This window comes from Cebidichthys violaceus, unplaced genomic scaffold, assembly GCF_023349555.1.
Source record: "Cebidichthys violaceus isolate CVI_PGR_0920_01 unplaced genomic scaffold, fCebVio1.0.p SCAF_3, whole genome shotgun sequence".
Classification (NCBI taxonomy): domain Eukaryota; kingdom Metazoa; phylum Chordata; class Actinopteri; order Perciformes; family Stichaeidae; genus Cebidichthys; species Cebidichthys violaceus.
The window spans coordinates 16,794,770-16,807,121 of record NW_027176483.1 but is presented as its reverse complement, the minus strand read 5'-3'; the positions used below and the strand labels follow the sequence as shown (position 1 = coordinate 16,807,121).

Below are 12,352 nucleotides of genomic sequence, written 5' to 3'. Positions count from 1 at the left end.
CTAAATGTTACAAAGGTGTAAAATATAGATTGGGAGCTGGAGTGACTCAACTGACGGACCAAAAAGCCAAACCCAAAAGCTTCTCAGTGGGTTCATCACTGTCAGCTCATCTGGGCCATTTGAATACATTAACCGTCTGATGATTTGACCCAAACATTTTAAGCAATAAGAGGAAACAACCTTTTTGTTTTCTCTTGATAACAAATTAATTATCTAGTTGTCTGGATATAACAAAATTGTTTTCACAAGATAACGATGTAATTAATTTGTTATCTCGAAAATAACGATATAAAAAAGAAAAAAGATGGAATCATGTCCATTCAGGGCTTCCGTACATCCATCACTCCTGCCTTCACATTTCTTTTTCACTTTGCTACATGAAGGGCAAACTACTCCCTGCATTGGCACGGAACATTGAAATTGGTGCAGAATTAGAAAGGACATGAATTTATAGTGCTCATCTTTTCGTACTGAAATGAACCGCCTGCTGAAAATAAACAGCTCTCATTTATGGACTGCTGCCAGTATCATATTTTTTTTTATATTCAGCCTGTCCAGCTAAGTTGGCACCCTAATGCAGGATCAGAGCAGGCGGCCGGAGCGATGATGAAAAACCGAACAGCGGATCCAACTGGGAGATGGAGACCAGGAGCAGCAGCAGCAAATCTTTTTGCCTAATTAAGCGGCTGGTGAAGAATTTATCAGCAGATTTCCCCATCTGGATCCAAGTCCTTGACCTCTCAGCTGGTCTTCATGGCTGCCCATTTCTGCTGCAAAACAAAGGAAGTAGACACTCATTGTGACTGGTGTCATCAACACCTCCTGAAGACATTGTTCCTTAAACTGTTCTTGTTATACTTGTCAGATGCTTTTACTGCCTGTATCAAAAACATTGGTTTGGTGGATGTCAATTACACATGTTTTAAAGCCCAAAGGCATATAAAGGACCAGAATTTTCACTTACCTCAGTGTTCATTTGTGACCGAGATGAATGATGTGTATTACTGTAATAGCCTTTAAAGTAGCTTCCCACAGGAGAAGTGTCAACTGCGAGCACATAGAGCCTCGTTGTTCACTAACTGCAAGATGTTAAAACCAGCAAAATGCAGCATGTAATCTAATATGAGCGAAGCTATTTAGGATATTATATGAGCTGCCATGGTGAGGTCCCTGTTGAGATTTTGAGTCATAAAGCCAAAGCCCTTTTCCACCCTGCAATCAACAGTTAGTGTGAAGGTTTAACTACTGAGGGGAAGCCTTGGGCCTTTGGTCCTATAGGACACTCCCAGAGTGGGGAGCACTTTGACATGTGGACATGGAGGAAGTCAAGCATTTGCAGGGGAAAAAAAGAATGAAAGAAAACCCATCTTTACTATTTTTATGGATTGACATTTTATACTTCTCTATGTGAGACCTGCATAGCTAGTTAAGAATCTCATGTATCTGTGTTATTTCTTTTTTGTTTCTCAGACAATGACACTGCTGGGATGCTCATTACCACTCACTGTGTTGGAGACCTAAATGTGTCCTGAGCCCAGCTGTGACTCGGTGTCCATCTCCTATTGGTCACTGCAGGGATCTTCAGCGCCGATGGAGCTGATTGACTGTTGACCCATTGATTTGCACGCCACCCTGCAGTGACTGGTGAGGGGCGATGGCTGTTTTCTTGTTCAGCTCTGCTTCGTGAGGTGCATGCTACTGAGCTGCAAATACAGACCTGTTGTTTGAAGGGCATTGGTTTAGACAGCTGAGGTGTAACAGCAGCGCGAGGCTCGGTATATGATTAATAACAAGGTTTCACTGAGACTTTGATCTTTTCCCAGTCGCACACTGTCATGTCAAACAACTGATATTTGGCAATGGTGTGGTGGGTGTTTATCAAAGTGTGGTCATCATCTAATACTTAACGGATTGTGCACCAATCTTACAGATCAAACTTTAGGTCACGAGGAGTACGAGCAGCATAGGGTATGTGGGAACAGTTGCATAAAGCCTTTTGTGAAGAACGTGTTGAATAAAAAAAGACTAGAGACTATTGTTTGTTTGCATGTCCTTCACTTTACGTCGTTCTAAAAGTCTTTACACACTGATGTTTTTGTCGTGAGTACTTTCGCACAGAACCCTAATTTTACGTGCCGAAAAAGTGACATCATCTTTTTCTGCACTTGCAAATAAAGACATCAGCCAATCACGTTGTGCAGAACGGACACATTGCAAATGTACACAATGGTGTAAAACAATACGGAGGCTAGTCTGAACCAAGGCGGCAAACTTTATTACTCCTACCTGGTCCAATTCTGCCGTTCTTACCTTTCATAATAAAAGCCTTAGACATATATACTGCATAACTGTTTACCAAAGGGAACTAAAATTCACACAGAGCTTTTTGCTAAAAGTAAACTATAGGTTGTGGAAATCTATTCAAACCATTTATTTTATTGAAAAAGGGTTGCAACTGTCACAATTCACATCGCTGCCGGTATGACTAGTTCTGATGAGAAATATTCGCAGCCAAGTATTGCACATGTTTGTGTTGTTTATTCATCACCTCCCTGGTGGGTAAAGGCCTTTGCTTCTCAAAATACACATGAAGATTTTATTATTTTGACCTTTGAAAAATGATCAAGGGTTCAGTTCTGCAGCCTCTAGTCTTGAGTACCTCATGCACACACGTCATTAATCTACTACCAAAAGAAAAATGAGAAAGCAGCCTGGTGTCCCTCAAACAGAAGAAAGACAAGTAGTCCAGCAGTAAGATGTGAGTAAAGCCAGATTGAGAACTTGAGGTTCTGGGTTCACTTTGTTCAAGGTTGCCACTGCTGTCTGTGCTCTGACAAAGCTGGGAGGAACATCTTCCACCTGTGTCGGCTACCAGTTCGCACAGAGGCCCCTGCAGCTACAACAACAAACACACCCTGATTGGACTTGAAATGAATGAGCTACACCTAATTGGGTCTGATGAAGACCATTAAAGTGTATTTGTGCAATTATTCCCTGATTCCTTTGTCAGCTGAGGATTAACTGTGGTCTGAAAGTCACAAATCTATCAGTGGTTCACAGTAAGAGACAAAAGATGGAACAAAACCACCACGAAACACATCTCACCTGTAACACGCTGTAAGGAATCTGTATGGATGCAGAGTTTAGCTGGAATGTGTGTATCTTTCTTAATTAAAGTGTATTTGTATATACCTGTAAAACAAGTGTAAAGCAATACACGGGGACATTGTACAACAGTGCAGTCCTCTATTTGAAGAACTTTATGCTTGAACATTTCAGAGCTAGAGCACTGTGAAGTGCAGTAGTAACACACCACTGAATTCCTGCATTCAGATTCTGTCTTTAATAGAAATATGTAAGTATTGTCACCAAATTTAACTTAAGACACCAAAAGTAAAAGTACACGTTGTGCAGTAAAATGTTATTTTTCAGTGATTTACTATTATATATAATATATATATAAGTTCTTGTATTAATCTTACTGCTGCATTAAGGTGTATGTCACATTTTACTGCTCTAGATGTTTAAAGTTGAGCTAATTTGAACTTCTTTATACACTGTTGGGTAGTTTAATCTAGAGCAATGCATCATATCCTATAAGATCGTCATGTGTTTGTAGCATTGCTGTCCTGTGAGGACCATGTATCTCTAAAAAGTCAACTTAGAAAAAAAGCTCTGTTTTCAGTTTTGTGATGATACACTTTACAACTGATCCCTTGAGGGGATGGGCGTCTCAGGCTCTGCACTCACCCTGTTTGCATCCTACCTGACGGGTCGATCCTACCAGGTGACCCTGGAGGGGGGCCGTGTCGGAACCACGCATGCTGACTACGGGGGTTCCGCAAGGGTCAGTCCTGGGCCCCCTTCTCATCTCGCTCTACACAACATCTCTGGGTTCTGTTATTCGCTCACATGACTTCTCCTACCATTGTTATGCCGATGACACCCAGCTGGTCTTGTCATTTCCCCCCGGTGACACCCAAGTGGAGACGCGCATCGCTGCGTGTTTGGCTGACATCTCAAAGTGGATGATGACACACCACCTCAAGCTCAACCTGGACAAAACTGAGCTACTGTTCCTCCCGGGGAAGGGTTGCCCGCACCGGGACCTGTCCATCACCATTGATGATACCGTGGTGACGCCAACTCGGACTGCGAGGAACCTGGGTGTGACCCTGGATGACCAACTGTCATTCTCTGCAAACATTTCATCCATTACACGCTCCTGCAGATTCCTGCTCTACAACATCAGGAGGATTCGTCCCTTCCTGACAGACGAGACGGCGCAGGTTCTCATCCAGGCTCTTGTCATCTCCCGCCTGGACTACTGCAACTCTCTACTCGCCGGAGCACCGGCGTCGGCCATCAGACCTCTGGAGCTTGTCCAGAAAGCCGCAGCTCGCCTGGTGTTCAATCGCCCCAAGTTCTCCCACACAACTTCCTTTCTCCGTTCTCTACACTGGCTCCCTGTAAGAGCTCGCATCCAGTTTAAGACTCTGGTGCTAGCCTACAGGGCATTGAAAGGAACAGCTCCTTCCTATCTCCAGGCCATGGTCAAGCCTTACCGCCCGACCACTTCGCTCTGCTGCCTCGGGGCGATTGGTTGCCCCATCGCTCAGAGGTCCTGGCGGCCGATCGACCCGGTCACGGCTGTTTTCTGTCCTGGCCCCACAGTGGTGGAATGAACTTCCCACTGACATCAGCACAGCGGAGTCGCTGCCCATCTTTCGGCGCAGACTGAAAACCCACCTCTTCAGGAAGTGCTACCCTGAGCCTTCCACTTAGCGCTTATTGTATTCATACTAGCTTGTTGCACTTATTGTATTCGTATTACTTAAAGCACTAACTGTTTTTCTTTGTTTCTGCACTGTACCTTGGCTCTGAGTTATGCTCTGCTTCATGCTCTTAGATGCTTGTTTGGAAAAGGAGATGTACTTATGACTTCTGGTGACTAGTAGTTCTTTTGATTACCAATGTTGAATGCACTTATTGTAAGTCGCTTTGGATAAAAGCGTCTGCTAAATGACTGTAATGTAATGTAATGTAATGATCCAAGAGGCTTTTTAAATAGCTAATTTACCTTAAGAAGTAGGAGATTTTAAGCCCAAAAAGAAACACGTGATCCTTCAATTCACCACACAAACTAACACTGCATGCAGTCTTAATATGTTTTGGAGAAAAGTGGTGTCTTAATTGACAGCTGTTGAGTATAAAATCTGTCACTCGTCATCTAATAATGATGATAAAAGTCCATAATGGAAATAATATCTTACAACTGCTGTCCCTGCTGTTCCCATCTGTCTAATACTCCACACCTCCTCACTCTATAATACTGCAGTAGGCTTCGTATTTGGAAAACTGCACTATAATGTTTGTCATATTGTGACGAATGACTTCCGCCAGTTGTCAGAGTCTGAAGTTATGCCTTAAGAGAAATCATAAGTCATCAGTTTTCCCAGAAGTCTGAATCTATTTTTTCCCCCAGCATGCTGTGCTGCGTGCGTTCATCTTTGTTCTTGGTGAGAGTGAGATAGCAGGCTGATCATCATGGGTGTGCAGGTACCGTTGTTGGTGCAGGTCTGGCTCTCCTCCAGGTGCTTCCCATGCTGGCTGATAAGTCATTAGCCCAGCATGCTCCACTGCTCTCCCATACATTGCTGCTGCTGAGAGGGGAGACCAAATTAGAGTCACATTATGGCACCACCTGTGATGCAAATTAGTCATATGAAGATGAGTTTGGGTTGTTTTTAATTTTGTTGTCAGTGGCCCTCATAGAGCAGCTCCCAGCAGGAATGCATGATGCTTCCCTCTGGTATTGTCCTTCCGGACTCAGAAGGATTCCTGACCAAACCCTGGCTGGGAATGTTTGGAAGCTGCGGCAATTCCCAATTCATTAGGTGTCAGACCATATATGCCAGTGGGAGAGGAGGGATTATGTGACGGATTAAACCAATATGAAAAAAAAAATTCTCTGTATTTAAAGGACTCTATGCAAAGTGTTGGCTTGAAGAACATGCGAAACAAATGCTTTTAAACATCCCAACAAGGGATACAGTGTTTACTGTACAGCCAGTGACCGGTAAGCTTAGCTTTTAATATACATTAGATGTGTAATCATTGCCTTAACATTGTAGTATTACTACCGGACACTGATGGGAGAGGCCGGTACAGAGAAGAGCTTTTAAGTCCGCTGTCATTACATACAGTTTAAGCCAAGTCTAATTTCTGCTCAAATGATCCCATCCATCAGGGGATCAACGTGTGCAGTGGTATGATTATGTTTTTTAAATTAGTCTCAGCAGAACCCTGTCAACAGCAGTGCAACCATGACAGTATTCAGACACTCAGGATAAGTGATGAGTTCAAGCTCAATAGGCTTTCTCCTATAGTGTTAGCAGTGTGAGGAACCCCATGCACTTTCTCTTGCTTCTTCTTTTCTGACCATGATGACAACTCAGGGAAGACAGCAGCTCCAAGCTGTGTGAAGATGCCCGCAAATATTCACTTCACTACATAATCAATGCTGTTATTATGTGTGAGGAGGAAAACTGAATTTCAATAGTTGGAAATTTAAAATAGTGTGCACTCTTACTTTACTTACACTGTCTCGTGACAAACAATAGTTTTTCTCTTCCATGTATTCTACTACACAAATAAATGAGCTTAAACAGAGTGTGTTTCTGTGCGTTTTCCTCAGTTTGTTTCCAGAGGAACACTTTGAGCTAACATGTTGGCTTTGATGCTTTTAAATTTCCTCTCCGTACTCGTTACTCACTGTTAATTACGGGGAAGGGAAGCCTGATGGTCGGGTAAACACCATGCATGTTTGTGATTTGGACTTATGAACACTCTCTTGTGTCCTGGCTGCTGTTGCCTTGATTCATGAAGTAATTAAATCAGACTCAGGGAGTATAAAAAGCTCAAATGATGGATTTGAAGCTCATCGTCTCTTTTTTTTTAAATTTATTAATCCTACTGCCAAACATTGACAGCTTGTAGCCAAATAAAAAAAAACGTGATACATTGTAATTCACAATATTTGACAAGTAAATGACATATTGCCCATAATATTTACATCACCTTGGTCTCTGCGGGCAGCTGTCAAAACTTTCTTTTTTCACAACTGCCAAATGAATTCAATACAGTTCAACCTCTGAGACTAATCTCAATAAATCAGGCTGGTTTTCACTTTTTATGAGCCGCTGTAATTCTCATGCAGAGCCTCCGGAGCTGTGACGCGCCTGTAGGAGTCAGTACCAGCTCCCCCCTCCTTCTCCTTCCTCAAACTTCATTTCCTCCTTGACCAACCAGAGAACTCCGTTCAGAACTCATCATCAGACAGAGACGCACAGCGGGGCAACCGAAAGTTGTCAGCAACAGAGGTACGGCTGCTTTATTTTGGGGAGGGGGGGAGAGAGAAAGGGCACAATCGGCGATACGTTTTGACAGGACAGAAGCGGAACGATATAGTAAAGAGGTCCGACTGGAAAGTTTTGGGGCTGAAGTCGCGTGGCGGTGATCTCCCCCTCTGGCAGCGTCGGCTCTCGTTCTCTGCCGTGCGACAGGTTGCAGCGACTGAACGGTCACTTCAGAGGAGGTCCAACAGGTAAGAGACGCTCCTTTTGTTGTTGTTCTTGTTGTTTGTTTACACATCTCATATTAACGTAACGTGATGACATCGTATAGTCTACGGTGGCGTCCCATATTCACTGTATGACGTGAACGTTAACTTTTATGAACTTTCTTTACTGTCCCAGCCCCAACATGTCACATCTGTGACTGAAAAAAAAATCAACCACAAGTTAATGTCCTTATAATAATAATAGTAGTAGAGGGCGAATTAGAGCGTGGCAACCAATTTGTAGTGACATTATGGTATTTTAACAAGCCTACTGGAATATTCCTGTAATATCACTGAGCTGTAAGTGGTCATAGAGGGAAGTAGAACTGACTTTTGAGTGTTTAGTGGTTTCAAAATCCTTTATGAACTCCTGTTAAGACATTAGGCCGCTGTTATTTTATGGCTATAGGCTGCATATTTTTTGGCAGGGACTCATGACTCTGTCACATGTTAAGAAGCTTTTCAATGTGAGCATGAAGAGTGACAAAAACTTTCCTCTTATTCTCATCAGATTACTCAATCTACTCTATAGGCCTAAAAAAAATTGCATATTCAGAGCCGACACAGTTTTTGGTAGGAGTTACATTATAAGTTGTGTCACGTGAGCCTGCAAGAATGCCAAGAATCACAGCATTAAGTTCTGACTCCTTTCAGAGGCAACAGCTGAATGAGATCCTGCTCGGATCCAATGCGGGCAACGTGCCTCTTTCAACAACGGGCTTGTCGCCGGAGTTCCTCCCTGATTGTCCCGTCTAATCACCGTGCTTTTGTTTGGTTATGACTGAGCATCTCCTAAAGTGGCTGGAAATGTAAATTATAGCTGATCGCTGAGGAGGAGAAGCCTTCTCCGTCGGCAGGCTTCGGTGCTGCCAGTGAAGTTGTTTTCAGTCCTGACTGACCTTTGTGTTCAGGGGTTAACATCATGTCATCGTGGGTCTTGGCTTATTGCATCAATAATTGTCTCAAGGGGACAAAAATACTTGTTTGTCTTTGATTCATCACATGCTTTAGGGTAGATTTAATATGCCTCACTCTCTTGAGGGAATCGTGGAAGTCACGCAGACACTTTATGAAGGAAGAAATACACCTCTGACACCCAACCACGAAGTCAAGTGGGGCCGTATCAAAACACCAGCTCTTTTTTTAACCTCTCGTGCCGTGGTGGTTATGCTGTGGATCGTGTCTATTCTGGTGTATGGGAGGGGAGAGAGAGAGAGAGAGAGAGAGAGAGAGAGGTCCTCCACCGTCTGACCCCACATTCCTGCTTCTCTCATGGCACGGGGTCAGTGCCCCCCACATGACCCACTGCTTACAAGAAATATGTACATTTTCTACTGAATTTCACTAACTTTTGGGGGGGTGAGTTTTCTCATTGGTTGTTCCTCTAACCGTAAAAATCTGCTGTGACCTATTTCATAACAAACAAGCGCTCTCCGTGGACTAGACGTTTGACTGTTGGATTAATTTCCCAGTCATGTCTACATGCCGTACCCACCGACAACGAACGAGTGAGTGGTTTGAGCAGTCGGCTGCATTGTGTTCAGCTCTTCAGCGAGGCCTCGGGTTTACATAATGTAACCAACACACAGTCGCTGACATCAAAGGCTGCAAACTTTCTCTTGACTATTTTGAACCAGGGAACAGTCGTAACCTTTGTCGAGAGTTTTCCTGTTGGGACCCACTGGCTGATTCTCTGCGTTGGTAAACAAAAGCAGCAATGTGAGCCTCCGACTGTGTTTTGACTTCCTCAGCTTTCGCCGCCGCCACACAGAGCTCCCCTCTCTGTGCTGTCCCCTTCGTGAAAGTTCCTATTCTTTGGTACTGGGGGGGGTGGGGGGGGGGAAGGACCGTCCGTGCTGGGCCGATCTCATTCCACCGGGCCCCCACAATGGATGAGCTGTGCTGCTATATCAACATTTATCTCTCTTAACTCCCCGCCCCTTTCTGCCGTTTTAATCACTTCTTCCCTCTGGGGCCAATCAGCAACAGGAAGAGCAGGGCTGTGCGTCTCTGTCTTTGTCTGTGTGAGATATCGCTGGTTCTGTGCTGCTGACCGGCGGGTGCCATGACTCACTCTGACCGTGCATCTTGTGCCAGAGACGCCCGTGGCACGTGTTCCTTATCTCCGTCTACCCATTTTTATACGTGCCCTACTCAAGCTGTGCATTCATGAGTTGCAGATCGGATATCTAACTCCCGGCCGTATTTACACACTGCGAGCAGCACATTCTGTGCCTATATTTTGACCAGGCGGTTGTTTACAGTCAAAGTCTATTTTGTGCAGTAGGCCCTCCTGCTTAGTTTGACCCTGCCATACTTTGCCATAAACCCGGCGCATGCATGTTGGAGTACAGATGCCATCCACGCATGCCGTCTTTGCAGTAAATGGACGTGTGGAAGTGAGGTTTTGACTGCTGCTGTCTCATGCAGTTTAGTGTCAGCACAGAGTGGGATTTGTAATGTCAGACTTGTTGACTTTAGCCAGCAGGGCTTCCTCTCCTGTGTAGCTATTGCCTTTTGTCTGTGTTGGCGAGCTGATGTGTTGTTTTTTTTTTTTTTTTTTTTTTTTTTTTTAATCTGGTCTCTAAGCCAGGAGCCACCCGTGGCGGAGACATAGAGAGCTTCACATCTTTAAAACATTTATCTAAGAGGATTTACCGAGAGTAATGTGTTGATAACGCTTACAAATTTGATGTTGGAAAATGTAGTTCCACGATGAGAGACGGTAAAACATGGGAACAGATACTGATGTAAATTCTATAAAAAATGTACGTCAAGTTAACCCTCGTGTTATGTTGAATCCGGGGGCCTTATTTATACTAATGTTGAGCAATGGTGCAGCTCATATTCGCAACCGTTGCTCTCTTCTGACATTTTACTTTTCTGTCATTTAATATTATTTAGATTATTTTAGATTTTTCGGGCGGAGAAAGCGAGCGCCTGGTTCTTAGTTATGACACATTTGTGTTGTTGAATCACATGATTTAGATACGGCCCATGTCCATACCCATGAATGACTTTCCGTCCCAACCAGTATCTGTCACAGCTGAGCTGAGAGCTGTGGCGTAGAGTTTCCTTTTGAAGAGAATGCCTCACATACTTGCACCATACTTGTGTTTGATGGCACGGTGTCGATTTTATTTGTGTGTAGTTGCTTTAAATTTGGAAGGGAATTCTGTTTCATTTGACGGTCTATATCCTGTATTAAACTCTCGCTGCCTGTTTAAAAACCCTCTTAATGTCTATGATTGTAACCAGTCCAGGAATGGGTGGACCTTTTTATTCTGCTCCATTCTGTGTGAGGGATGGCTCCAGTGACTATAAACAGCGCTTTGATCATGGAATATCTGAGTAATACTGTACATGTAATGTCTCCGCTTTCAGCTTTTTAACCGTATAACTGCACTGTATAAAATGTGACAGTTTATTCAGTGCAGGTGATGTCATGCTCTGGGAAAAGGGACAAAGAACAAGAGTCTCAGCTGTTAACCATACAGATTTTTTGGGGCATTTAGAACAATTGCATTACATTAAACTCTCTTTGTTTCTGGAGATTTCTCTGGTATTTGTCTGTCATGATGGACACAGGAAACAACGATGCAAATGCATACAGTTTTTTAGCTAGCCTTTGAACGCATTTAAGGCAGATTAGGAAAACAATGAGTGTAACATCTGTGGAACCCTCAGCTGTCTAAAAGGAGCAATGCGTGAAGTGGAAAGGAATAAGTGCCAGTACTCCCCTTATTCACATGTCTCTGTGTGTATTAAACGGTATCCTCTGAGCCATCTGACTTTCTAGCAAACAAAAGATACTGGGAGATATTGCTGATGGAAGTACTCACTGTCCCGCATTGCAAAATGCCGTGTGAAAGCTTTGATGCTTGCTTGTCACGGCGCTACCATGTAAAAACGGCAAAGGCCGGGTTTAAATGCAATCCACCTGTTTACATATAATGTCCTTGGTTTAAGAGTTGCGTCAAGTGTGCTTAGCGAGTGTGTGGTAAAGCGATAGAGCGAGAGTGACGGTGAATGTGTTGAGAAAGTGAGCAGTGGTGCAGAAAAGGTCACGGCACATCTAAAAGTAAAAAGCAAGAAGAGGCGGTGTGTTGAGACCAAGCAGCAACCTCCGGGTCTGAAAACTGAAGCCAATGCAGCGGTGCCTTGGACTCCTAATGGCCAGCAGGGGGCGACTCCTCTGGTTGCAAAAAGAAGTCAGTTTGTGTGGAAGTATGAGAAATGAGCTTACTTCTCACTTGATTTATTCCCTCAGTACACATTGTAAACATGAGTTCATGGTTTCAATCGCTAGTTTCAAGTCTTCTTCATTACAGCATGATGTTCATTCAATAAATTATGGTTCAATTTAGAGTAAAATAGACCATAAAGCAGAGTGTGCTTTAGGGCGTGGCTACCTTGTGATTGACAGGTTGCTACCAGAGGGTTGTCCTGTCTGGGAGTTGTCAAAATGCTCAACTCAAGGCATGAAAACCGTAGTCCACAAACCAGTGTCTTCACCCACTTGTTCAACACAGTCTATGGTTATGACATTTTGTGCTGCCTTATAGAAAAATACTACCATAATGTGAGTATAACTCTCACAGTAGCTTATCATGACATCTTTATTTATGTTTTAAAATTACAAATGGTTGGAATAGTTTTATACGCTGCTATAAAATCTTTATTTAAGACTTAAGGGTGGTTTAGTATGATATAGTGGGCGTGGACACAGCC

At 43.5% G+C, this 12,352-nt stretch overlaps 1 protein-coding gene across 2 annotated transcripts in view; it reads left to right on the top strand.

Annotated features, from left to right (window-relative positions):
* The first annotated feature begins 7,331 nt into the window (after positions 1–7,331).
* Positions 7,332–12,352, top strand: part of tspan9a (tetraspanin 9a) — a 149,949-nt gene continuing 144,928 nt past the window's right edge. For both annotated transcript variants that reach the window (XM_068722975.1, XM_068722974.1), the window contains exon 1: positions 7,332–7,606. The gene's annotated coding sequence lies outside the window, so the exon portion shown is untranslated. The remainder of the gene's footprint in view (positions 7,607–12,352) is intronic.